The sequence below is a fragment of the Ailuropoda melanoleuca genome, chromosome 14, assembly GCF_002007445.2.
Source record: "Ailuropoda melanoleuca isolate Jingjing chromosome 14, ASM200744v2, whole genome shotgun sequence".
Classification (NCBI taxonomy): Eukaryota; Metazoa; Chordata; class Mammalia; order Carnivora; family Ursidae; genus Ailuropoda; species Ailuropoda melanoleuca.
In genome coordinates, this window is record NC_048231.1 from 38014578 (window position 1) to 38041248 (window position 26671).

Here is a 26671-nt window from a genome sequence, read left to right on the forward strand (position 1 = left end):
CGTTCTCCCAGCAAATTGTGCAGACAGATCGCCCTGCTCGGCGAGCGGGGCTCGTGTAGGGAAAAAGCACCAGCGAACACAGGGTGTTGGTCATGGCGGCGAGGGGCACTGCGGCAGATTTTTTTCCTCCCTTCTTTGCTGCAATCTGGGTGCGGCTAGAGCAATTTGTCATAGAATCTGGGGGGCTCATTTTTCCGGCCAATCACTTTTGGAGAAATGAGCGCATTGCAGCAGAATGCGCTGACGTCAGAGACCACCCCTTCTGCGCCTGCATATAAACCCCACCCAGCCAGCCCCTAGCGCAGACGGCGGAGAGCTGAGATGGAGCGCGCCTTGGCCCGCTGGCCTCGGCTGCAGCTCCTCGGGAGAACCCGGGCGCCCACGCGAGAATCTCCCCACCTGGTGAGTGGTTGGCCATCCTGCCTGAAAGGATGTGCAAATCGAAGACGACAGCCCTTCGAGGTTGGGCTCTGTCCTCCTGGACATGCCGATGACAGACGCCGGGGACCTTCTCTCGAAGGCGGCCACCTCGCCTGGTCCCCGAGTGTCGGCAATGAAATACTGTCAGGCAGGAAAATCTCGAGGCACATTTTCCTGGGGTTGGGGGGAAATCAGGGCCCTTTTCTTGTCCGGGCCCTCATCTTGAGGGTAGCCTGGGCGGTAGGGACTTAAATGAAGACCGGGGAGAGGAATCCGATCAGATCTCTGTCAGAATCCGGTGTACCGCAGTGACCGGGGTCCAAAACCCCGATTTTCTGTGCTCGAAGCCACCTTTAGAATCACGGTTAGTGGGAGATATGGCGGCGGGTACATTCTGCATGCCCCACGAGTGGGGGGGGAAAGCACCTAAAAAGAAGAGTCTCCCAGGTAGATTCCCCCCTAATTTTTGGCTAGGTGGCCCGTAGGCGTGAGGGGTACAGGTTCCCGTCCGCAAGGGATTGCGAATCCAAATACACGGGTTTTGTGCAGAGCCGACTCCAGTCAAAATTTAGAGTAGAATTGCTAACTGCTATCATCTGGTTCCCCCGATCAGTCACTTTAATAGTGGAGAGATATGGCGCCCAAGTGCAGCCCATCTGAAGCCCTCTAGGATCAGTTCCGTAGAGAAGGGCGGCTGGGGGAGGGTCAAGTCATTGGGGGCACTAGCAGAATAGAAGCAGGGGGGTGATTTGGGGTGGAGAGAAGGCCATGTCCTTGGGACTGGGGAAGACCAATCTAGAGGGAAGAGAGAAATGCAGAAAAGGGGGCGTGTTGGGGGTTGTCCTGGCGCTGGGAGTTGGGAATTGGGGGTCGGGGGTCTTTTTAGCATTGCGTGATGGTCGCTAGAAGATTCTGACATGTTGCGGGCTTTTGACTTTTGATAAAGTCGTCTTTTGCCGTTTCCTTTGTCCCTGTCAAGCCCCCCCCCACACCGCCCCCTCCCCACTCTGGGCCGGCGGGCTGGGTGGGGGGGCGCGAGCGGGTTGCTACGTGGCAGGTTTCTGGAAGGTTCTCTTGCTGGCCGCCAGAGGGCGCTGGTGGCACTGCGGAATTTTGGGGGGCGGGGTGGCGAGGGGAGGTGGCCTTTGTTCTTCTGCTGGAGGGGGTCGATCGCGGGATTTACTGGAGAATTCTGGATTCATTTACCTGAGGGGGAAATGTTTTAAGATCTGGGGGTTCACTGGGGAGCAGCTGGAGCATTCGCGCTGGGCAGAGATGCCGTGATTCGCACTAGCTGTGTGACTTAGGGTGTCGTGCAAGAGCGTGGACGCATATTAGTTTATCTTAGTTGGTTTTGGTTTTGGGGGTATTAAGAAGGTGTGGCTCATTTGAGCAGGATGAAGGGGTCGTAAAATTGTTAATTAGGTGTCATCGTGCGAGATTTTGAAATTCTTGCTGTGACCAAGAAGGGGAGGTGAGATTACGTGGTGGGGGTGGGGGGGTCGATGGTGCTCTGGGTGATTTTAGGTGGTTTTGGCTGCCTTTATATTATCTTTTAGGTGTACTATTTTGTATCATGTGTCCAGAGACCACACAAATGAGTGAAAACGGTGTATCTAGAACTGGGCCTTTATAATTTTAATTGATTTATGTTTAATTGGATTTACCGAAGGTCAGAGTCAAGATTTCTGTGTTTTTACTTATTAAAAGTGGAATCGTATTCTGGAGAGATCCTATAGCAAGTGCCTTCTTGATAGACTCATGTGTCCCTGATGCAGGGTGACCCCCACAGTTGGGGGGGTGCTGGAGGGCCCCTGGACTTGTGTTGGGGGGGCGCTGCTCGATGCCCACAGGTGGATTCTGGCATGCGGTGGAGGGAGTGGTGTTTCGGGGACATAGCAGCCCTGCGCGATGTGCTGGTGTGGGCTGTGGCCGCCCCCCCACCCCAGCCTGAAACCTGTTGGGTGCCCCCCCCCGGCCCATTCTATGCCAGCTGTGCCCCTGGCAGCTGCGGGCCAGGCGCTGCGGGGGCGCGGGAGGCTCTGCTGCGCGCGCGCCGCAGGTGGCTGTGCTCCTGAGTCCTGAGTGCTGGCTGCGCGCCCCCTAGCGGTATGTGCCTGCAAATGGTTCTTGGCCCGCTAGACCTGGCTTCAGGTTGCGCATGCGCTTACAGCTAACACTTGTGCCCTGTCAATCAAGTCTTCCTTACCCCCTCCCACTTCTCTCCCTCCCCTTTTCAGTTCTTTCCTCCCTACTCCTCCCATTTCTCCTCTTCCCCTCTCCTCTCGTTTTCCTCATCCCTCTTTTTCCTCCCCTTCCTCTCTCCCCTTCCCTCCTCCTTCCTCCCCCTTCCCCTTCCTCCTCCTTCCATTCCCCTCCTTCTTCCCTCTTAACTCCTCCCTCCTCCTGCCCCCTCTTTCCCACTGCTCCCTCCCTCTCCCTCTGACTGCCCCCTCCCTCTCTTTGCTGTTCCTTTGCTGACCGTTAGAGGTCATCAAGATGGTTTCTAATCCAGCCCCCTTCCCATGCCTTAGGGTCTCTTCAGGGATGACATCATCCGTTCACCTCCTTGTCTTCAAGGACCATCCCCTGATGCCACGCTGCTGCCAAGGTGCTTGCTGCTCTCCTCCACCTGATAGTACCTCAGCCCCTCTTTGTAGCAGTGTATAACCCAGCGTGACAGATAGAATCCCCACCCCTGCCACCCTCCTTGCACCACCCCCAGACCCATTAGCACTTAAAAGACCATTTTAAATTTTAACTAATTAGTTTTAATTGTAATTAATTCATTTAAATTTAATTACTGCCTAGACTTGGGCTTTTAAGTGGGTCCTCTAACCTTTGATCAATTGCAGAGGACACTAGGAGCTCCGACCCCTGGATGACACCAGTATACAAAGCAGCCACTGGCAGAGACCCCCCGGACGAGGATGACAGAAGATGAAGAGGACCAGAACTGACCAGCCATCTCTCCCTCTTGGCTGAATGTTGAAACCAATGCCCTAGTGAGGGGGCATTGGTCATTAACCCCTGACCTTTGCTATGCTTATGCCTTGATGCTATGAATACTTTCCTATAAGTCTCTGCTTGTGTTCATGTGCCAGCGACCTGGAGTGTTTCCCTCCCCAGGGAGTTGTCAGTCTTTCTCCGACGACAACCCTGTTGTTGCCTGTATGATGTCCTGAATGAAAGGATCCCTTTGGGAACTTCTCTGGAGGGGGACCTGGGCCAAGGGCTTGACCAGCATCTCACTGGCAATTCCAAGGCCCAACATGGGCTTCTGGAATGAGCATGAGCCCTGACGCCATGCTACGGAACTGCCAAGGGCATCCCCACCTCTTCTCAGATCTCCCTGTTCTTTCTGGGGAACGGGGCCAAGAAGAGCAGCCTCCCAGGGTTGTTGTGAGTATTGAATGAGATCAAACCACCTCAGGCAGGGCTGGGCATAGAGGAGGCGGTCAGCAAATGTCTGTTGAAACGTTTGGTAGGTCAGCCCCTTCCCACCCCTGTCACCCTCGTCTCATGCTTCTTGTTTATTCTCCCACAGCGCTCCAGGCAGCCCCCTGTCCACGGGGCTCTCTTGAAGCAGGTAGGGGTCCACCAAGATGGGTGGTGGGTTGACCTGAGTAGGAACATGAATCTTGCATGTGGTCATTTCCAGAGCACTTTCTATGTTCTACAAATGTCTTATTTCCATGTCGTACATACATATGAACGAAGCAGCCTCACTTACAGATGAGAATGGGTTCGACATTGATTTGAGGGATTTTTAAAATGGTCGGGGGGGGCACGGGGAATAGGACTTAGGAGAATCAAGTGCCCCCTCCCATGGCATAGGACACGTTCACATTCACAGTGGGACACTGAGGCTGGAGGAGTGTAAGTGTTTTGTCACATTGTTGCCAAGAGAAGGGGTCAGAGTTGGACCCTGGGTGCCCCTGTGGCTGCTGCTTACACCACCCCCGCCCCCGGCCCAGAGTTCTACTAAGACCCTTTCGATTTCCAATCAGGCATTTGACAGTGGGATAGCTTGTTTGAAATCCCAGCTGTCCAGCGTGGTCTGGGGGGGGGGGTCTGGGTGGCCCCAGTGCTGCTGCCCTGTGCTGGTTCCACCTCTCAAAGAAGGTGTGACCTTAAACAAGTCACTTAACTTCTCCAAGCCCCATTCCCTTTCATGGGCTAAATGGGGATTTAAAAAAAAGAAAAGAAAAAAAAAAAAGCACCCGTTTATCTACCCCACAGGGCGCCTTTGAAGACCAAGTGATGTAACCACTATGAAAGTGCTTTGTAAATCGCTGTGGAAATTGCTAGATACTTAACTCCCGGGGTTAGTGCCTCGTGGTGCACATGCCCAAGCTCATTCCCCCCGCAGTAATAATGGCACCCAGTAGGTGCTGTTTGTGCTGAATAAATAAATTCCAGAGTAAATAAAAGCAGAATTAACTCAACAAACATTTTCTGGAACGCCGACGATATGCCCAGCACACCAGGCCTGGTATGTGATCCAAAGATGATGAAAACGGTCTCCTGGAAGCTAATTGGGGTCCTCATTGGACCCGCACTTTATTTCGTCCCCTTTTAAGCCAACCAGTTTTGTCCGGACAAGACAAAAACAACTCTGGCGCTTTAGAGAAGCCCAGCTCGGGGGAGACAATAGCTCCCGGGCATCTGAAAGGGGCTGATTGGATTATGTGGCAAATAGAAGGTGGAAGGGTGACTTGGAAGGTGACAAATGAAGTGGGAGGAGAGCTGCTTTGAGTTAATCCAGGCTATTAGGAGGGAACCTTTTGTCTTCCAGGGGCTGGCAGGAGCTTTTACCACTGGTTTTTACATCCTTAATGTAAGGACGTGTAATTTATGGTCAGTGAAAATCCAGGCCCCAGTGAGGTTTGAGTGGGCTGTACAATTGGGTGTCCTGCTACCAGTGAGAATTATAGCGAACATCTATGTCCCCCTTTGCAGTCTGCAAAGGCCTTTTGCAGCCATGGATTCATTTGAACCTCACAACTCCCTGTCCCGACCCCGGGGCTGGCCGCCACCTCCAAGGGGAGCAGAGGCCATCAAGGTGTTGTTCCGATTGGGGTCCCACGGCACATTTGCACCCCCATCACCTCTTGGGCAGTGAAGGAAGAGGTGTCTGCTGTGCTGGTCCCTCCTGTCTCAGACCTACCTGTCCCTCCCACCCCTAGTTCTTCCCTCTCAATTCCTAACTTTGCTCTCTCCACAGCCTGGGGCCTCCCAGGCCCACCCCCCTGTCCCCCTTTCCAGCCACTACAGCCTGTCTCTTTCCTTTTCACAGCCAAGCTTCTCGAAAGGCCTGTCTACACTTGCTGTCTTCCTTCCTCACCTCCAATTTCCTCTTCAACCCACTGCCTCCTGACTTGTTCTGCTCCGTCGAACGACCCTAACTCAGGTAATGACTTTTCTGTCGCTTAACTCTGGATCTGTTTCCAGCTCATGGACACACGGACACATGGACACATTTTCATTCTTGGCCCTCACATGGCTTTCGGCTCTGGTTCCCTCCTGTTGACATAGACTCCCCAGGCGCTTCACAGAATCACCTGCTCCTGGCTTCCCTCATTCTTAGTTTCTCCTAAGAACTGGAGTATCCGCAGCTCTCCTGTCTACGAGACTGCCTGTCCTACTGTCTTACCATCTTGGCCAGGTTCGAGGCCTGCCCGAACCACCTGGTGTTGAGGCCTTGGGGTTAGTCAGTTTTTCCAAGCCACATTTTTCTCAGTTCTGGAATAGGGTTACTAGTCTTTACCTGGCAGGTCAGGTGGGATGGGTTGCAGGTAAGAACCAGATATTAGTTGAGGGACTTGAAATAATGTCAATAAAATGTTCATGAGAAAATCGGAGTCCCCATCAGCTTTTCTGACAGGTTAAGTTCCCACAAGGAGAACCAAAGGGGGAAGAAAGATGTGGGGGGCGGGGGGGGGGTAGTAGCAGAGAAAGAAAAAAAAAAAACGTAAGAAAAGACACTAGAGGCACCGAAAAGTGGAGAAGGGAGCCTTGGAAAATATTGAAATCTACCAAAAACCCATCCAGAGAAAGGTTTCCTCTCGGGTCGGTCCGGCTAAAAGAAAGTAAACAGGAAAAAGGTTTTAAATTGATTATCCCAGTGACAAATCCCTGGAAGCTTTCAAATCAAATTGCCCCATTTTGGGTTTTTAACTCCTTCTATCAAGTTTAACCTCTTTACCTCCTGCATCCTGGTTAAACCCTCCCCAGCCCCCCTCGCTGGTGATTAAGTCCTGAAGGTACACGCAGCCTTTCAGCGAATGAATGGCCCACAGAAAGTGCCCTCCCCCTCCCCCCAGCTGTGGTTTTCAGTTTTATTCCACTTTCCGCCCTTTCCCCTTAATGAACACAGGGCTAATCTTGGGCCTTGTCAAGGAAGACGCAGCAGACGTTAATGAGGTAGCTGCTGGATTCCAATATTCGTCTCATAAGGAGCCCTTCTTTGTCTGTGAAGGAAAAACACACTGATTATCATAATGAGGTGAACTGGCGTCCGCAGGCAGGGGCAACCGGTGCTTAGGCCACACTTCTAATTCTGGTGTTGGAGCCCAGGTTTCATTTGCTCCTCATTTAAGTCTTTGCCTCTGTCCCAGTGAGGGGTCCATTGAGCGGGGTTGAAAGTTGAAGGCCGCTTTGGGAAGCTGGCCTCAGATACCGCTGCTTTGCAGAAAGTTCCTTTGTTCGACCCTACTACACACAGATGTCGCAGTGGTCCAGGCGCTTCATGCCTCCTGGATTCAATCTCCAAAATTCCCGGGAATGGATGTGTGCGTTTCCTACAGAGTGCGCACCTGACCTGTTTCAGGACTCAACTGATCTTTAGACACATCATAATCTACGTGTGGAAGCCCTGGAATTATCCTAAGGCCAACACCCGTGGAATACCCCATCCTGATCAAGAAATAGATGGATATTGGTGCCCCAGAGCCCCTGCCCTGTGAAACAGCAAGGTTTGCGGTTCCCATTTGGCTCCCGCATTCTCCTGAGTGTGATCTTCGGAGGGCCAGCAATTCGTCAGGGTCACTCGGTGAGCCAAGTGCACAGAGGGGACATTACAGAACCAATAGTCAGTGCTTTTACTGGCTTCCAATCTCCCTCCCCCATATATCCTGTGCCCTAAAGGAATACCACGCCCCAAGCTTCTGTCCTGATATTTGAACTCCCCAGAGCCCATCAATCTCTTTAGAGCAGGTATCTCCCCAAGTCTGCAACCTGCCCTTCTGGGTCCCAAGTTCTGGACTTTTCTACCCCAAGGCTGATCAGGATTAGACCACTCCCAATTAATCATCAGATTCTAGCCAGACCTTCAGCCAAATGGAAAACTAAGGGAGAAAGGAGGTGATAGGGGCGAGGGGAGGAGGCCCACAAGTTCTCTGTTGGCTAAAGGTTCTCTGGCATCATGGCTCAGAATTCACTTGCTCTTTTCAGATCTGCAAGCCCAACTCCTCTGGCACTTTAACCATGTCAGGGGATGGCCAGGTGACCCAGGGGTTGCCTGGGTGAGGATGAGCACCTCTGAAAATAGGGATCCCACCAAAACCTACCCCACCCTGTGTAGTTATTGGAGAGTAACATAATAGAGCAGTTCCTGGTGTTTCTAAATGAGAAGACTTAAATAGGAAAAAGTTAACCATGGACCTCTTCTCAAATAAATAGTAATTAAAATACAAGCCCCCAAGTCATTAATATGCCAGCATCTGAGAACCTGGGAAGGGCGTGGAAGGCATTAGTTGGCCAGGATCTTGGGGATTTTTGTACTCATTCCTGGTACCCTGAGTGCCTGGCATTGACAAAAATCCTCTCCCCCAACTCTGCTTCTGTTTGGGTTTCTGTTTTTGTTTTGTTTTTTTTTTTTTTTTAAGATTTTATTTATTCGACAGAGATGGAGACAGCCAGCGAGAGAGGGAACACAAGCGGGGAGTGGGAGAGGAAGAAGCAGGATCATAGCGAGGAGCCTGATGTGGGGCTCGATCCCATAACGCCGGGATCACGCCCTGAGCTGAAGGCAGACGCTTAACCGCTGTGCCACCCAGGGTTTCTGGAAACTAGGCAGTCCTCTTTTAAGCTTTTCTGAAGCCACCAGCAGAGGGGTCTGAGCTAATCACTCCCTTGAGCGTAGGGGTGGCCCGTTGTCACTTGTCCCCTTGTTTCTGCCACATCCCTGCTATGCCTGGGAAGGACATCGCTCTCTGTTGCCTGTGCATACAGGACCTTCTGCACCCCACTTTTCTAGCCCAGGAGTCCAGTCTGGCTTCCTGCATGAGCCCCCTGGCTCCCAGAACCCACTGGTCTCAACACCCCTCATTAAATCAGTCCTGGAGGCTCTGGAGTTCTAGGAAGAGGTGGCTTCACCAGGTGGAAAAGTAGAGAATGCGTGAGGCCAGGAGATGCCCCCGCCCCACAATTCTGAGTTTCTGCTTTTCTGCTTTTACTTCCCACCTCTGTTCTCCACCCCCTTCTTTCTCCCCTCCTTTCATCACCATTTCCTGATTTGGTCCTCTGGGGGTGCCCTAGGCCAGCCCATGCCGCCTCTGGGTGCCCCAGCCTCAGCTTGGCACAAAGTGGGGTTCAGTAAGAGTATGTGGGATGTCTGTTTGGACAGGTGAGTCAATGAAGGAACTGCCATTACTTGTGATGCTAGAGGGGAGTCTTTGGGACCCTAGGAGTTTAAGGCAATCGGGTGGTGGGTGGGTTTGGTTTCACTGAGGGGGAGTGGGCCTCGCCCCACCCCCAGCCCCGTTTGAGCTGGGCTTTGCTGGTCCTGCCCCTTCACTCACTCAGGCGGCCATGCCGTCATCCAACAGTTGATCCTTACTGAGCGAGCCCACGGCCTGGCCCCGGCTCGGCCCCAGCATCCCGTAGCGTGTCCCTTGATGGTCTCTGCCTCCCCGGGAGGGCTGGCCGGGGGGTTGCTTCTGTTGAGGGCGGCCTTGTGCTGTCTCAGGCGCTGGAGCGGTGGCCTCCGGCTCTGTGGAGAAGGCCAGCAGAGGGCTGAGAGGGGTAGGCCTGCCGTCTTTGGGCCAGTTGGTCCCCGTGACCTTTAATTTAATCCCTGGAGGACACTCGAACCTGCCCATCTCCAAGGCTCTGCCCCCCGCCGCCCTCTCTGCCTCCCACCCCCCATCCCGTAGCTGAGTGCTGATGGCTGCCTTGGCCCCCCCCCCCCCCCCCCCCCCCCCCCCCCCGCGGCGCGCGGCCCGGCCCCCGGGGGGGGGGNTTGTGGTGTGCGTGCCCTCGGGCTCCGGCCATACAGGTCTCCCTCTTGAGTTGGGGTCTGTGACCTGGACCTCTATCTTCATGATGCCTTCCTCCCCCTGGGGCTAAATCTAGCCCCTCTGCCACCCGGGCATTGGCTGGGAACCTCCAGGGAGCTCTGCAGGCCCCCTTGGCCTGGTTGCCTACCGGCTCCACTCTGTCTGGTGGCCAGCCTGACCCACCTGGACCTCGCTTGCCACAGTCTGTCTGTCGCCTGGCCTGACCCACACGCCCCTTCTCTGTGCCTGAATCACGGGCTCCTGACCCTCTGGACCTCGGCTGTCCAGCCTTGTGCCTACCTGGTTGGTTTTCCTTGCTGAGCCCACACCTGTGGTTACCTGGCCCTGCCTGCTTCCTCGTCCACTTTCCGCCTGCTTGCCTCTTGGCCTTCTATTGGGTCCAAATGCCCCTCCCCCAGCCTAAGGAGCCCCTTCCCCTGTGTGGCTAGAGAACCAGTCCCCAGTGCCCATGGGCCAGGCCCCCGCTGGCATGCCACCTCCCCCAACCATCCTTGGATGCCCCCTCCCTTGGGGGGGTTGGAGGGACCATGACTACAGCCAGACTTCTGTCCCGCTACCTTTTGTCTCGTCCCGCTGGGTGTTAGCCACAGCCTGTCCCTGTGAGTCCTGGGCTCTGCCGTGCCCCTGGCCTCACGGCTGGTGTGGGTGCTGCCACCTAGGCCCGTTGCTTCTCCTCCACCTCTCCATGTCATTGCTCATCTTCACGAACCACCTCCTTCCACCGAAAACCGCGCTGCAGGTGAGACTGGGTCTGATGCCTTTTCGTGTGTGTGTGTGTGTGTGTGTGTGTGTGTGTGTGTGTGTGTGTGTAGCTCTTCTGGAGTGCTAGCCTTGTCGTAATCCTAATTTCCTGCCTCTCCTGCAGGTCAGCCCTGTCCTCGGCATGCTGGCTGTGACCTGGCTGGGTCGGCCCAAGAACCAGAGAGAAGAGGCCGAGGCAGCCCCTGGAGGACCGCCGCCCTGCCCCACTGAGCCCGCCCTGCTGTTGGACGCCTGGTGCCTCATGTCCAGCCCTGCGTTTCTCCACTTCCTCCTGGTTTGGGGTGAGTTTCTTGCTTTCTTGGGACACTAGGATTTTGTTAGTTTCAGCTCACACATCTCTATTCAAGAATGTACACATTTAGCCTGGGGAGGGGGCCGCAACCAAGAGTGAATCTTCTTCACCAACCTTGTGGCCTGGGGTCTGCACGCTGCCTGGAGCCAGGACCGTGGCCACATGGAGCCAGTGTGGGTGGGGCCCACCGTGGGCAATGGCATGCCATGGGCCAGGCCCGGTAAGTGAGGGGTGTCCACAGCTCTGGCCCTGGGCCCCCAAGAACCAGCTCGGGCCAGGCACACAGTAGGTCCTCAGTGCAGCTTTGCTAAGCACGTGAATGAAATGAAGAATGGTGCATTTGCCCTCTCTGGTCTCCGACGCCTGCCCAGAGGGCCAGCGTGGAGACGGGGAAATAAGAAATCTTGTCTGTCTGTAGAAAACCTTTCTCCCTGAAAGCCAATGCTATGGTCAGCCCTCGTGAGAGTGCTGGGTTCTCACACACCAGGCTTTGATAATGTCCTTTAATCACAGAGTGGTTTTTGAGTGAGTTCTTCTCTTGGCCCCTTTTCCTCACCCCTGAGATTGCAATGAGATGGGAATGTTTGTGTCTGTTTAAATAAAATCAGTAATGGTAGAGAAGAAGAAAGCCGGGGATTATAGGCACACAGTTCACGCCAGAACGAGTCATTTGTTTATCTGTGCTTTACTTATTCGAGACGCATGGATAGAACCATGGGGGCTCAGGGCTGGGGCTCTCCTGGGGTGCCTAAGACCAGCTTTGCCTTAAGGACCAGGGGGTCTAGCAGGGTTCCCTGGGAGATCCCATGCAGTGATGTGGCCCATGTGGCAGCTAAGCAAGATGGACAGGAAGAAAGGAAGCTCAGCTGAGGGCACGTTCCTTTTTCAGGTCCCAGGAGCCGAGTCTCACGGAGGGGCGGGGGGCGTTGTCAGAGCCAGTGCAGGGGGCTGGGCTAGCGAGGCTGACTCTGTGTCTGCTGTGCCTTGCGCCGGATGCTCCCCGGGCAGCCACGGGGGTGATGGATGAGGCCAGTGAGACTCCTGCGGTGGTCCAGGGGAGATGGGGAAGGGCCCGGTGAGGCTACCTCAAGCCCACAGACAGTGATGGAGCCTTGAGTGGGTCCCAGCAGTGTCCTTGGGCCAGATGCCAGCATTGCCCTTGGTGCCCACACACAGGGTCTGTGAGAGGCAGGCGATGAACAGAGCAGGGGCCCCCTCCTCCAGGTGCTGCAGACACCCCTACCCCACGTCACATTCACTGCAAGGTCTTGGGTTTCTAACTCAGCTTCCATGATGCCCTTTCATCCGACAGAGGTTTCAGAGACGGGTCTGCCCTTCCCTTCTCCACTGAAGGGAAATGGGGTGTGGATATTATTTTTAAACAAAACCCGTCAGTGTAGGCAACAAGGGCGGAGGCATCCGAACCTGGGGACTGTTGTCTTTGCTTATTTTCATTCCCTGGAGAGCCAGGCAGGCTGCCTCGAGGTGGGGAGTGTGTGCCCAGGGCTGAATCCAAGGACGGGCACCAGGAAGGCTCTGCCCTGTGATATTTACCCCATAGCTGGCATTTGCTGAGCCATTGCAAGCACGTGGCAGAGAGGTCTGGGTGGGAAGCTTTACACAGGGCAGGGTGCAGGTCTGGGGGGTGGTCGCACCCGGAGCTTACCAGACAGATCCGCATAGCTAGTCTGAGCCAAGCGCCCGTGGTTTCTGGATTCTTCCGGAGGGACATCTCAGCACTCCCTCAAGGTGGGCTGAGCTGAGGGGCAGAGTCAAGGTGAAGGCAGGTGTCCAGCCTGCCCCAGACTTTGCCAGCCCCCTGCCCCTCGTCCTCCACAGCAGTGTGGGGTGGCGTCTCTTTGGGCCCAGTCGTATTTCAGGTACACTTGGGAACGTTCCATCTCAGGCAGATGCATGTTTTTGTGTGTCATGAAGCAGAAAGTAAAGACTAGATCAAGCATTATTAAGTGTTGAAAGAAATGATCATTTTCAGGAAAATTCTTTTTTGGAGGGCTTGGCCCATCCCTGAGCAGTAAGGGGTAGATAGGAGCCCCTGACAGGCCCAACAGAGGGCAGAGGGCCCTGTTGCTGTGGCAGGAGGGGTTTCGTTGGCCCTTTGTCACATGCGAGGCTGGTCGCCAGGGCCTTCCTCTAACTGGGCACTTCTAGGAAGGCACAGATGCACGGAGGAGATGGTGGTCTTCTCTGGAAGCTGGCGCTCCCCTCCCACGGGCCTCCCCCTGGGTGGGTAGGACACGGAGCCCAGAGCAAAGCTCAGTGTCTGTGCTCCTGGAAGGACACAGAGTGACCCTCAGCCCCATGTTTTCCCACCTGCAGGTTGCTTGGGGGGCTCGTTGTAGCTTTCGGGGCCCCTGACCTCATGCCTCCTGACTTGTGATTCAAACTCCAAATGCATTTCCAAGCACACTTCTCCAAATAATGTCAAAACCTGGCAAGACTTAAGGGCAACAGGATGCATGTGTTTCTTACTCGTTTACATGAAGTAACTTCAATGTGTTTTTTATGAGCAATCTGACTTCCAGAAAGAGAAAAAAATCGACCCATCTTTAATGAGCTTGCTAATGAATTTTTCCTTGAAAAGAAGAAGGCGGCTTTACACAGAAGAGGGTGTGGAGGGAGACAAATTAAGGTTCCAAAGGGTTAAAGGGCAGTGGGTGATGGAGAGACCAGCATTGTCAGCTGAATTGAGAAAGGCCTGCCGCTCTGGGGGCTATTTCTTTTTAGAAGACCCGAGTTGAACACAGTGTGAGTCCATCCCAGGAGTGGTCCCCCTTCCCTCTGCTGCTTTGAGCCCTGTCCTCTCTCCTAAAGGGGGAACAAGGAAGCGTCGCCTGTTCTCCCGTCTCTGGTGTGAGCAGATGAAAAATTGTGGAAAAGAGTCATATCTTTCCAAATGAGGCCATCTCGAGTGGGGGGTTCCCATTTTGAAAGCGAGACATGAGTGTGGGCAGAGAAGGAGGGACAGCTATCTCTCTGGTGCCTGGTTCCAAGGGGGCAGCTCCGAGTCCTGAGTGGCCTCGAGAAGCTGGGCCCTTAGGGGAGTCTGAGGGATGGGCTGTTGGAGAGGCAGCTGTCGTCCTTGGTGTGGAATGAGTCTGTGTTTCAGAGCCAGGAAAGAATTCAGAGAGCCGTTGGGACTCTGTTGGGAGGAGGTCTGCTCCCGGAGTTGTCCCCCCGGCCCTCCCCCTGGCCCCGGCACCCTGCACCCCGGCAGGACAGAGCAGACCCAGCACGAGGGGTCCCAAGTTCAGTTCGATGCAGCTGAAGTGGGCGTTGGGGGAGGGGGACTCCTTATCTGTGCCAGGTTGAGAGACCCGTCTTTGAGGAGCCCATACATCCTGGAATTTCTAGTGCCTTCTGGATTTTAGAGGCTCGGTCCCATATCCTGGTCTTCACAGTGGAAATCTGATTGCTCTAGCCATGCTTTTGGGGACTGACTGATGAGAAAGTCTCCAGAAATATCTGTATTTGTCTTCTCAGCTGCCCCCTCCCCTGAGTCCTGGGCTCACGAGGGACCCGGGGCCAGAGCAGGTGCTGAGGAGCCGAGGCTGGGGTCGGCCCCCACTTGGGATGCGTGTGGGAGGGGAATTAATCAGGGGAGAGGAGGCTGGTGGAGGGTGTAGTCGTGGGTCTCTTAATTGCTCTCCAGTTTCTTTGGGCTTAAAAACAATCCAGATGGAGAGTTCTTAAGTCCCCCACCCTGGGGGTCGGGGGAGAGGAAGGCTGCCCACCACCTTTCGCCTGGCTCCTCGGAGCCTTGAATAGGGTCTTTGGCAGGGGCTTAAGGAGGAGACTCTTAGCCTGGGAGCTCCCAGGGCTGTTTGAGGCGGAACAAAGGCGCAGGCAGAAAGGAATGTGGGGGCGCCCCCCATGGAGAACAGCCACCTGGGGATAATCGGGAGGGCTGAGTGCACATGAGTTTTCCCAGGTCCTCTGAATACATTCTTTCAATAGAAGGTGCCTTTTCTTCAGATGAAAAGGAGAAAAGCTCAATCACCTTCCCTGGACCGGAGTGTGTGTGTGTTCCCTCGGGCCGCAGTGGCCCCTTCCTTGTGTGTGTGTCGGGGGCTGCGCCGCACAGACAAGAGGCTGCACAATGACACGGTTAACCAGTCACCCCGTCAGCGCGACCTCGGACATGCTTACGCTCCTTGGGGCTAGGGCTTCTCTGCAAGTTTCTCAGGAGGAAGAATTCTTGTGCCTCTGCCTGTAAACAAGAATTGGACTAAACCGGGCCTGATGACCGAGAGAACGCCAGACAGGCAGATGGGGCCAGGGAGACAGGACTCCAGGGTGGAAAGGAGGGGGCCGGGAGGAGGGTCCGAGGGGCTGAAGGCTGACCACGTGTCTGTGCCAGCCGTGCGGGCCCACAGGGGGGTGGCTCCTTCTGCCTTTCCCCACCCCCTGTTCTCTGGGCCCGCCTGACGCTGGAGGCAGAGTTGCTCCCACCAGCTTAAGAAATTGGGGGCTGGTGTTGGCATTTAGGGAGGATGACGGGGTCAGCACGGCTCACAGGCTGAGGGGTGGCCCCAGGCAAGGGGACTCTGCCAGGTGGAGGGCAAAGTGTTTGCGCCAGCCCGGCCCCGAATTGTCCTGAGGGCTCTGGCCCCTTTGGGGCAACTGGGGAGGAAGTCCCTGCCGTGAGAGGAAGGAGTCCCTGTCTCAGTCTTGGCCGGTGCCTCTCGCTGCTGGCTTGTGGGCCTCAGTTTCCCCATCTGTAAAAGGAGGCAGTAGCTGTCATCTCTGTGTATTCTCTAAGGCAGAAGGAGCATAGGATGTCAGTTTGGGAAAGGCAAGGGCCCTGTTTTACCAGAAGGGGTGGTGGGTGGAAGGCCTCAGGTGTCAAGACTGGGCCCCCACTCACCTCCTGGCTGGGAGGAGGGCACACTCCCACTACCTGGGACTTGTCATTCAGAGGAGAAAATTCTGAATGGGTGCTCTGGACACGGTCTTTTGGAGACTTGGTCCCAGCCCACGCTCAGCCCCAAGTGTGGGAGTGACCTTGGATCCTGTCTCTAGCCTTCTTGACCTCAGTTTTCCCATCTGTAACATGGGGCAGTGCAGGATCCCGGGCATCTGAGGGCCCTTGGAACTCTGGGTTTCTTCCAGATGCCTCAGTGGCCCTTTGGTTTGTTTGTTTGCTGGGTCTTTAGAGTCAGAGGGTCAGAGATGACTGGTCCCCTGCCATCCCACCCCCTCTGCTTTAGAGAGGGAACAGAGAGCAGAGAGGGCCGGTGCCCCATCCCGGATAGCAGGCCCTGGCCGTGAAACCCATTGCTGGTGGCTGGCTCCCTCTTGACCAGCATGAGCAATGGGGTGCAATCATTAGCGAGTCCCCAAGGCCAGCGTTGTGTAAGCAAGATCCCCATAGCGCTCACACCCCACACTGGCTCCCAGGGGCTGCCTGCGCACTCTGAGGCCGGGATGGCATTCCATGGAGCGTTTTTCCAAATGGGTGGGCCGCCGGCCAGGCCTGGAAAACCTTTCTGGGCTGTGGAGTGGTCAGTGTGTAATGAGACTGGCCCTGTGGCGGCAGTCCCAGGAGGGTGTGGCTGGCCGTGCCATCCCCTGGGGTTCACCCGTGCGCTGTGGTCACGAGACTCTGGGCAACACCTCTGTTGGTGCCCTCGCCTGCTCGCTGAGAACTTCCTAAAAAAGCCACCAGGGTGGAAACTTCTGGAAAAGTGCTCAGTAACCAGGCCTGTACCGGCTGCCCATCCCAGACCCAACTTAGAAGATGCCTCCAGCTATCCCTTTGTGTTTTAGCATGGGATGGGTAAATGAGATCACAGAGCTCTCGCTTGGTCCCGCAAACGGTTATCGCTACAGTGGGCTGCAGCCTTTGTTTTGTGACTTTGGTTGCTATAATACCTGGGAGCTGAAATGAGGAGTCGAAAAATTGCCAGCCTCAATTAGACCAGCGACTGCCTTTGCCGAGGCTGCCTCCGCCACTCCAGCCATTAACCGTAAACATACACCAGAGAAGCCCTAATTCTCTCTAATTGCCCACTCCTGAAGCAGAGAGTGAGGTTCCAGGAAGAGGCATATGTAAACATTCTCCGTGGCCTGGCCAACTGAAATTAGAGGGCTGATGGGGGCCGGCGAGAGAGGGGACGTGATTTCAAAAGATGTCCCAATTACCTCTCCCATTTTCATAAATGGGTCCATAATGTCCAGGCCCCGGTCTTCACAAAGGTACAGGAAATTAGCTTTGCAAAGAGCCTGCGTCTGTAAGGGAAGTTGTAGGAGGGTGGTCTTTACTCAACAGGTAGGAAGCATGAGATCTGAGGCGAGGCTGATTATTTGTATAAACTACGGGCTCTATTTCTGGAAATCACCATTTTATTGAAAATAATCCTTTTGTGTCTTTCCCTGCACTAAACATCCATAAGTTCTTTGTACCAAAGGCATGCCAGACCCGTTAGGTCCTGCTGGCCTCCGGGAAAGAGTCACTTTTAAAATCTTGAGACGAACAGCTAGACTTTTCTAAGTCTGGGAGGCCATGGAGGCTGTTTCTGGGCGTCCACCAGTGGGTCATGAGCTCAGGGCAGGAATTCAGGAGTTCTGAGATCAAATGCTGGTGGCGGCTGTTTCTCTGGACCCCGTAAGGAAGCCCTGTGTTTTCCTCTGGTTCCAGACAGTGACTCATCTCTGCAGCTTTCCTGACGCATCTGTTACTGCTCCAGTCCGGCGCTGCGTTATCACGGATCACGGTGGACCCAGGGCTGTGCTGCACGCAGCTCTGAAACCAAGGCACGACTTTGCCAGTGCCGTGTCTTCACAGAGCAGCCTGGGTCGGCATGAAGGTTAATCTAGGGCCACCAGGAGCTCTGGGGGCTCATGGAGCCCTGGGGGCAGAAGCAGGGAAAACAAAACAAAACAAAACACAGATGCCCCAAGCTACCTGATTTCCCTGGTCCTAGTAAACACACCAAAGTCCTCCCTCTGCCACCCTTACGCCCACGGGAAGTGGCAGTGCTGGGGTCTTGCTGTGTGTTCAGGGTCTAGAGTCCCATTGTCACCTTAGGACTGTGGTCATGGTAAGAGGGCCACCCCAGCTGCTCACCCCGGGGAGGGCTGGAAACTATCTTGGGGGGCATTTGCTCCAAATGGGGGGCCCAGAGTCTGCCCTTGGTCATCCACCAGCTTACGACTGTTTGGTTAACATGTATTTATTTTTATTTTTAAAGACTTTCAGTTTTTTGGTTATAAAATCAGCCAGTTAGAGGAAAACACGGTTTGGGAAGCTCAAGGCCAGGGAAGGAATTTTTAGGAGGATTTGGAAGCAAGAGGTATACCCCACTGTGTCCCGGCCAAGTCTTGGGAGGCATAGACGTGGAGGGGATCGCACAGGGCTTAAGTCAGGGCAGGGGGAGTTGCAGAGGGCCTCTTCCTACCTTGGGGCTCCCTGCCTGTGCCCTCTCTTGCCCTGACCTCTGGCTCTGCCCTCACCCACCTCAGAGCGCTGTTCAGACCTCAGCTGTGGCCGACTCCCTTTTGGCTACGCTACTTAACCTTCACGAGACTGCTGAATGTGTGCTCACAATCAGTTCACTTAGAACAATCTGTTTTGTTTTGTTTTGTTTTGCTTTAACAAATGGATGTTTTTTCCTCCCTAAGGGGCCTTAGGTTTATGGAAAAAGTGAATGGCAAGCACAGAGAATTCCTACACCTGCCCCTGTCCCTGGTTTCTCCTGTCACTAACAGCTTGTGTGTGCGGCCCGTTTTGTTACAACCGATCAGCCAATGGTTGATACGTTGTTATGAAAAAAAGTCCGGTGCTTACGTCATTCGTTGGGTTCCCTCTTTTGTCTTGTATAGTCTGTGTTTTTTTTTTTTTTTTTTTTAAGATTTTATTTATTTATTTGACAGAGAGAGACAGCCAGCGAGAGAGGGAACACAAGCAGGGGGAGTGGGAGAGGGAGAAGCAGGCTCCCAGCAGAGCAGGGGAGCCCGATGCGGGGCTTGATCCCAGGACCCTGGGATCACGCCCTGAGCCGAAGGCAGACGCTTAACGACTGAGCCACCCAGGCGCCCCAGTCTGTGTGTTTTGACAGATATAGTAACTACCGTTGCTTAACTCACTTTTTTTTTTTTTTTTAACTTTAAGGCAAATGCTTGAAATGCAAGGTTTGATGTGCCTGGACACAGCTCTTTGGTGCTGATTAAAATGTGTACATAGGGGCGCTTGGGTGGTGCAGTCGTTAAGCGTCTGCCTTTGGCTCAGGACGTGATCCCGGAGTTCTGGGATCGAGTCCCACATCAGGCTCCTCTGCTAGGAGCCTGCTTTTTCCTCTCCCACTCCCCCTGCTTGTGTTCCCTCTCTCACTGGCTGTCTCTCTCTGTCAAATAAATAAATAAAAATCTTAAAAAAAAATAAAAAAAATAAAATGTGTACATAATTATTTAAGTGAAGGTATCTCTCCAGGCACCACGATCTTCTATCCTCTGACATGTGCACCATGGTTTAGGACCCACATTACAGACAGCACAGCCCGTGGCCCACAGCCTACTGCTCTAGTCTTGACCCACGCTCACACCACACCCTGAGCACAAGCTGTGCCACGGCACTGCCCTTCCTCCATAGTGGGATGCCCTTCCAGGGAGTCTTTTCCCCACCCTTTTGGTGTCCAGCTCAGCTGTCATTCATGTCGTGGCTCTAAATTTTTGAGCTCCACAAAATGGCACTTATCTCCATGCGTAGCACTAAGCCAAGGGCTCTTGGGTCAGGAGCCACATCCCTGCCTCTGGGCCTGCCCCCATCGACTCCGTAGGTAGTTAAAGCCGGGGCGGGGAGCTTGGCGGGTGAGTGAGCATGCAAGCTGGGGTACTGAAAAGAGAAATGCTTGATTTCACCAATTCCACACCTGCTAGAAAGTTGGGGAGTCCCTGCTTTAGTTGGGTGAGGTTCCATCCCAGTGACCCTGTGCTCTCTCATTCCAGTTGAAGACGCCATCTGGAATCCTCCATGGAAGGAGACAGCGTGACACATGACCCAGCACCCTCCAGCATTCAAATCGTAAGTTGCCGGAGTGTGGGGGACACAACTGTGGGCTCGTCACTTAGGGTGGGGGCTGCCACCCAGAGCACATTGCCAGGCGAGCCCTGTGGGAGGGCCTGGGGAGCACTGGCCAGGGGGCCGCTCACGGGGAGGCGGGTGCCCAACGAGCCAAACTGATTGCGGACCTGGGGGGCTTGTGTTCTAAGGCAGGACCCCCAGCCTCCTTGTGTTGTCTCTGTGGCAAAAGAATTCTATAGGCGGCTTCGAGTGCCGGACCCCCAAAGAATTCCTTCTCTCTCGCTCCTCTCAGTGAATGGCCCTTTCATTATTGAGTGTCCCTTTGGCTCTTGTGCTCCAGGGCAGACTAGGATGGAAGTGCCCTTGTGAGCTGGGGGGCCCTTCAAAGGGCCAAGGAAAAAACGCGGGCCGAGGGACCAGCCTCTCAAACGGGCTTCGAGCTCCAATGACCTTCGCTCACCCCCTTGAAATGTCTGGAAAACAGAATGGGCAGATTTTCTGTCTTCAAAGTTTCCGGCTAAACCTCTTCAAGTTCTTTATTGTTTGGGACTGAGACACTCAGCAATGGTAATGGGTAGTTTCTTTTGTATTGGCCTTGAAAGGCCAAAATATTTTCATATTGCTACAGACAAAGCCGTCTATTTAGAAATGAACGCCATGTCTGTCGTTTCCCACTGGGGAGACTGTGTACAACGTGTGTGTGTGTCTCTGTGTACTCTAGGGTCTTGAAACAGGTTTCTCATGGGGATGGCCATTCACCGGGGTCCAGGGGGAAGTGCCTGCCCTGCCAAAGGGGCCTGGGGAACCCGGCCCTAATTGCACATCTATCCTGGTTGGTCTAGGATGTGCACCCTGGGAGGGTCTGGCTGCACTAACCTGGGCTCTGCCTGCATCTGCCATGTGTATGTGTTAGGGACTGTGGCTTGTGCCTTCGTGGTCAGCTTGGTGGGAGGAAGCAGGAGACTCTAAGATACTGTGGGTGTTCTGTTTCTCTTGTTGCGAGGTCATTTCACTGGTATCTGTTACATGATCCAAATAATGACCCGTAGATGGATGAATGAAGGCACAAAGGAGTGGATCAACTAATAAACAGGTAGAGAAGTGAGCAAGTCAGGATGCGGATGCAGGGAATGAGATCCCATCTGATGCCTAGCAGAGTGATCTCTGAATCAATAAAATATTGAATCACCAGGTAAAGAGAGCCACACACAAGCCGACACCCAGTCCTCATGGGCCAGGAATAGGTGTAACGCAAATAAATGGCCCCTGAAGTTTACCAATAAAAGAATAAAATGTAAATAGAAGAGAGAATGATCAAAGGGTGGAAATGCAGAAGCCAGTAGCCACAGGACCGTGCCGTGTGCTTACACACTCGCTAGGAGGCTAGATCTTCTTTGGAGTGTTCTGATCACAGATGACAGCAATGATAATGGTCCTTCCGGGCGGGAGGAAGCTTCTGGAGGTGATGGATAGGTTTAGGACAAGGATCGTAGTGTTGGGTTCATGGTGCACACTTCTCTCCAGACTCATCAGGTCCTGTATGTTAATTATGTATGGCTTTTTGGGTGTCACCACTCAATCAGAATTAAAATGCATAGAGAGAAGGTCACTGAAAGGACTCCCAAAGCACTGGTGAGCACGACAGGTGCGGGAGAGGGAGAGAGGGGCAGGTGACTGGGGAGAAGGAGAGCACAGCAAAAGGTACTTAGTAGATGAAAGGAAGAACGAGCATTTCTTCGATTAGGGGTTGCACAAATACATAAGGAGATATAAGGAGTACTATGCCAGGTGACCGTGAACCAGGCATTACGATGAATCCACACGTGGGCACCTGGCTAGACAAATAGGCAGCCAAGAGTTCCAAGAACAGATTAAAAAAAAAAAAAAATAGAAGAGAAGAGAGACAGGACCCAGGACATCAAAGAAGAGAGTTAAATTTTACCAAAAGTTGTCTAACTCCTGGCACACATAAATAAATAAATATCAAAATGAGAGAAAGCCAGAGAGAGAGTGAGTGGTGGGAACTCCTGGACACGGATGGGAGCATGGCGTGAGGGGCTTGTGTCCCCCAGTCCTGGGAGCTTAATCTGTCCCATGAAAGGATAAAAGAGAGAATAAAGTAAAATACCTGAATAACAATCAAGAAGCACAGAAGGAAAAGGAACAGGTAGTCCGTCCAGAAATACAGGAATGGGTGAGAAAATACAGACAAGTAGATGGGGGTAGGATTCGTGGTAGAACATTGCCATGCAGCAAAGGTTATGGTGAGTCCAGTTCGATGAGCCAGGGCACTATCAATAAAATAAGTGTCTAAATCAACCAGTAAATCAGGACCTAGAGAAACAGGGCAGAGTGAAGGGGAGCCGGCCCCCTGGGCAACAGGGTTGTCATTAATGTCATCTGGGCCCCAAAGCCCCCGGAGAAGGCAGGCAGGCAAGTGGAGGGGAGAAGCAAAGCTGACTCAGGAGGGAAGTACATCTCTCAGGGTGTTGGCAACCAAACAGAGAGATGGGGGCTAGGTAGGAGATCTGAGGGGGAGGGTGGGCTCAGACTGCGGAGCGTCATGGGTCAGAGTCTGGACACTCATTTCCATTAATAGCGGAGTAAGTAGCTGATAAAGAAAAAGAAAACATGAAGGGAAAATGGAAGGAAGGAAGGAAAGGAAGGAAGGGAGGAAGAAATGCACGCACCGCAGAGCCTCAGGGGTCAGGGATGGCCATTTGCAGGTGGCAGTAGGATTCATCCGTCTGTGGTGACTGAGGGCCAAAGATCGAAAGAACGCGAGAGAGGAGAGAGAAAGGAGAGAGACAGAAGCGGGAGAACGGGCTTGGGGTGGGGCGGACGGCTGACTACAGATCAGCACGTATGCAGTTAGGTGTGCCTGCCTCTAGGAGCATAAACGTAGTACTTAACTAGGGACAAGGACTGGATGGATCCATGAGCGCCCTGGGGAAGGAGTGAAGGAACAAAAAGGTTTGTGTTAAGCAATGAGGAGGGTGCCTAATTTCCAACAGAATGAAAAGGCAGTGAGAAAGACAAAGGATGGGAGGAAGAAAAAAGCCATCAAGATGGAGGAAAAAATAAAAATTAAAAAAGTCTATAAAAGTAATAAATAAATAGGTCAGACGGTTAAGCCTAGGAGAGGGAACTGGCTTAGCACCAATCAATGTGAATGATTCACATTCATTCAGATCTGGGGCCCCAGAGTTTATAAATGATAAAAACAAGACCATAAATAAAAAGACTGACACGCGTAGATACACGAGAGGGAGAGGCCCACACTGGGGTAAGAACACGAGCAGGTGCCGTGAGCCCAGGGTTATGACTGGCTCAAAACTGGGCTCTGGAGATGGCGAAATAAATCCTAAACCAAATCACCAGCTCGAGGAATTAACGAACAAAAGGGAGCCTCACGTGCATGGGCGCTGAGAGGGCTCCGGGAGCCACACGTGGTTAATCCAATTCTGTGCAACTGAGGTCCGTAAATGAAAGAATAAATATTGAAATAGAAGGGTGACAGAAAGAATAAACGGACACAGGAACGACTGAATCAGAAATGGAGATGCTTGGGACAGCCAGGAGAGCTGTCCTTGGGATCGTCACTCATCTGACTCCGGGCCCCTGAGCACCCCCCCCCCGCCCCGAGCAAAAAGATGCAGGGACCCAGCTGCGGAGGGGAAGAGAGAGGAGGAGAGTGGAGGGAGACTAACAGGTGAACGAGGAAGGGGGGAAGGACACCATAGAAGGTCACTGCGGGTATGTCCGAAGGTGCAGGCTCTGTTAGGATTAGCCATGAGATCGACTGGTCCCTGTTTGCAGAGCGAGGAAAGTGGAGGGAGTGGAAAAAGAAGCAAAAGATGAGAAAGGGAAGATGATAAACACGAAAACAACCACAGTGACAAACGGAGAGTTGGGAGAGCTTGTCTGAACAGGGATTATAATTAGTTTACATACATTCTCCTTAAATAGATACATGCATTACCCCTTTCAGAGAATAAATGAAAAATAAAGGGAATACCCAGCCCAGTGACAAGGCTGCGTCGTCTAACACTGTAATAAAATAGATGCAATGGAGGCCCATAAATGAAAGAATAAATACCTAAGTGTAAACGCTGGCTCAGTGCCAGGAAGAGAGATTGCAGATGTGCATGGGGACATGGTGCTCGGTGTGCAAGGGGGAGTGGGGGGCTTACCTGGCAGGTTCTCTCACAGGGGACCAGGAAGGGAAAGGGGGGCCCCGGGAGTGGGAGGGCAGGGGAAGTGGACTTACCCTTGTGTGGGGAAGAGCAACATCAGGAAGGCGAGATTTGGGAAGAAATACAAGAAAGGAATAGGGAACAAAAATGCTAGGTGAGCACAGAGGTAAGGGTTGTGAAGGGAGGTCTGCACACCCAAGGCTCTGATCGTGGAGGCCCACAGATGAGGGAGTTAGGTGTAAAGGGATGAATGGAGGAGGAATTAAAAGGGGGGGAAGGAAGGAAGGAATAAGGAAAAAGGACGGAAGGAGGGAGGAAGGAAAGGAAGGAAGGGAGGAAGGGAGGGAGGAACAAGGGAGGAGGAAGGGAGGGAGGAAGGGAGAAAGGAACAGAGGAGGAAGGAAGGGAGGAAAGAATAAGGAAGAAGGAGGCGAGGAAGAAGGAAGGAGGAAGGAAGGGAGGGAGGTAAGAAGGAAGGAGGAAGGAAGGGAGGAAGGAAGAAAAGGAAGGAAGGAGAGGGAAGGGAGGAAGGAAGGAGGGAGGAAGGGAAGGAAGGGAGGAAGGAGAGAGGAAGGGAGGGAAGGGAGGAAGGAAGGAGGGAGGAAGGGAAGGAAGGGAGGAAGGCAGCATTTTCTCGGGCGCCGAGCCCAGTCGCTGAGCGAGAGGGAAAGAAGAGGGATGGCTCTTGGTATGTTATGTGCCTGGCACACGCACTTTGCCTGGCAGGGAGGAGCTGGCTCAGGAAGACCCAGGGCGGTATGCTGGCTGTGTGGGCCATTTCACCTCATTTCTCTAATCCTCAGTTTCCCCATCCGTAAACTTGGAAGGGCATCAGCTTCCTGCTTGGATTGATCATGGGGGCAAATGCCGTCCCGCTTGTTGGCAGTGCCCTGTCCATAGCCCTGGGTAGGCGGAAGGGCTCGGGCTCCGGCCTTGCAGAAGGCTGTGTGAACAGGGGGTGTGGGGCCAGGTGGGTGTCTTGGCCCCTCCCTGGGCTGGGTCACCTGTGAGGGAGGCTCTTCCCGCCAGGGGGCAGCAGAGGGCAAGGGAGCAGGAGGCCCAGGGCTTGTGGGCTGTCAGGGTGTGGCGCCACTCCTGTGCAGGGGCCCTGCAGGGAAAGGTTAGCACGGGGCCAGAAGGGCCTCACAAGGTTGACGCAGGAGCCCGGTGACCCAGGCGCCCAGAGGCAAGTCCCCAGAAACCTCGTTCATTCAACCTTCTGAAACGGGCGCAGGCACCCTCCAGCCTCGTCTCCTAGGCCTCTTGCCCGTCTCATCGGGTGGTCTCAGGCAGGTGCCCCTCAGCCCGGGGCTGCAGACGTGGTCCTGGGATCCCGGCCCCCTTGACATGGCATCCCCAGAGCCCGTTTCAAGGCCTCACTGTCTTCTCGCCTGTTTTCTGATGTCCTCTGTATTTGGGCAGAGATGGCGTGGAGGTGTGTGTTGGAGTTGTCCCCTCTCCTCCTGATCTGCCCTCCCGGGGCCACGGCAGGGCGGGAAGGTCATTTGTACTGACGTTTCCGACCCCAGGGACCCTGTGGATCTGTCCGGTCTCCTTTCTCTGTAGTGGACAGGATTTGTGCAGTGTGTGTCGTGTGCCTGTTTGTCTGAAAAAACCAGAACAAAGTCCCTCTTGACCTCTCAGTTTCTCTTGGGGACGTTAAACCAAAACTGGACTCTTGACAAGTGCCCTGAGCAGGAGGAGCCGTCTTGGCCGGAGCCTGGTGTGTGGCTGGGAGCCGGGGAGCCCAGAGGAGCCGGGCTGGGGCGGGGCTGGAGTGGGCGCTGACACCTGCGCTGACCCTGGACCCTGGGAGGGAGCAGGTGCTGGGGGGCGGCTGCTGCCCCGGGGGCCAGCCATGCCGAAGGTGTGCAGTCAGGCCAGTGAGGTGGGGGCCGTGGGATTCACAGCTGTGGAGTCGGAGACAGGATGTGAGGAGGCGGTGAGGGGGACTGGGGTGACTGCCACGCCTCTCGTGTGGCCCCAAATGGAGGATGGAATTCATGTGTGAGGAGCCACCATTCTGTGCCTCCAGGACCACGTGTCTGGGCCACGTGAGCAGGGCCACATGGGCCTGTATGCTGGGGCTGCAGGGCTCTGCTCACCTCCTCCTTAGGAATCTGGGGGCTCTGGGCTCTGCCTCAGCCGGGCTGAAGCCCGAGGGGTTCACCGGTTACCCCGAGATACCTGCTCACACAGGGACACCCCAAAGAGCTTCCCTAAGCAGCCCACGTGTCACTGTGTGGACTAGGGTGGGTGCAGGAGGGGCCCGGAGCAGGGAGAACCCTATGTGGCTAAGCTAGCCAAGGCGCAGGGAGACTTGAAGATGTTGGGTGTGCGGTGGGGAGGAGGAAGGGGCCACAGCCAAGAGCCTGGAGGGAGCAGAGGAAGAGGACCAGACCTCTAGGGGAGCCTCCACCCCATGTCCGTGGGGCTGGTGGGAGGTCCCACTGGCTGAGAAGAAGCTCCAGGGAGACCCGCGGGTGCCCCAGTGGGTGTGTGGGTGGGATTCAGTGGATTGTCTGTGTTCTCAGGAATGCAGAGGGCATGAGGCTCGTCAGGACGCTCAGAGTCTTTGGCCCTTAAGAGTTTTAAGTCTGGAATTCTAAGGGTCTCCATTCTGGGGTGCTGAGATTCAGGACAGGTCTTCCCCCCTGCC

General features: G+C 54.2%; 1 long non-coding RNA gene across 6 annotated transcripts in view; it reads left to right on the plus strand.

Moving 5' to 3' along the window:
- Window positions 1-300: 300 nt before the first annotated feature.
- Window positions 301-26671, plus strand: part of LOC100471845 — a 34413-nt gene continuing 8042 nt past the window's right edge. For 2 of the 6 annotated variants that reach the window (XR_002142311.2, XR_002142313.2), the window contains exons 1-5: window positions 301-402; window positions 3276-4009; window positions 5720-5833; window positions 10588-10765; window positions 19741-19816. This is a non-coding gene — a long non-coding RNA (uncharacterized LOC100471845). Of the gene's footprint in view, window positions 403-2954; window positions 3032-3275; window positions 4010-5719; window positions 5834-10587; window positions 10766-19740; window positions 19817-20156; window positions 21705-26671 lie in introns of those variants that run through there. The other 4 variants (XR_002142314.2, XR_004620173.1, XR_002142312.2 and 1 more) reach the window with 4 other exon arrangements.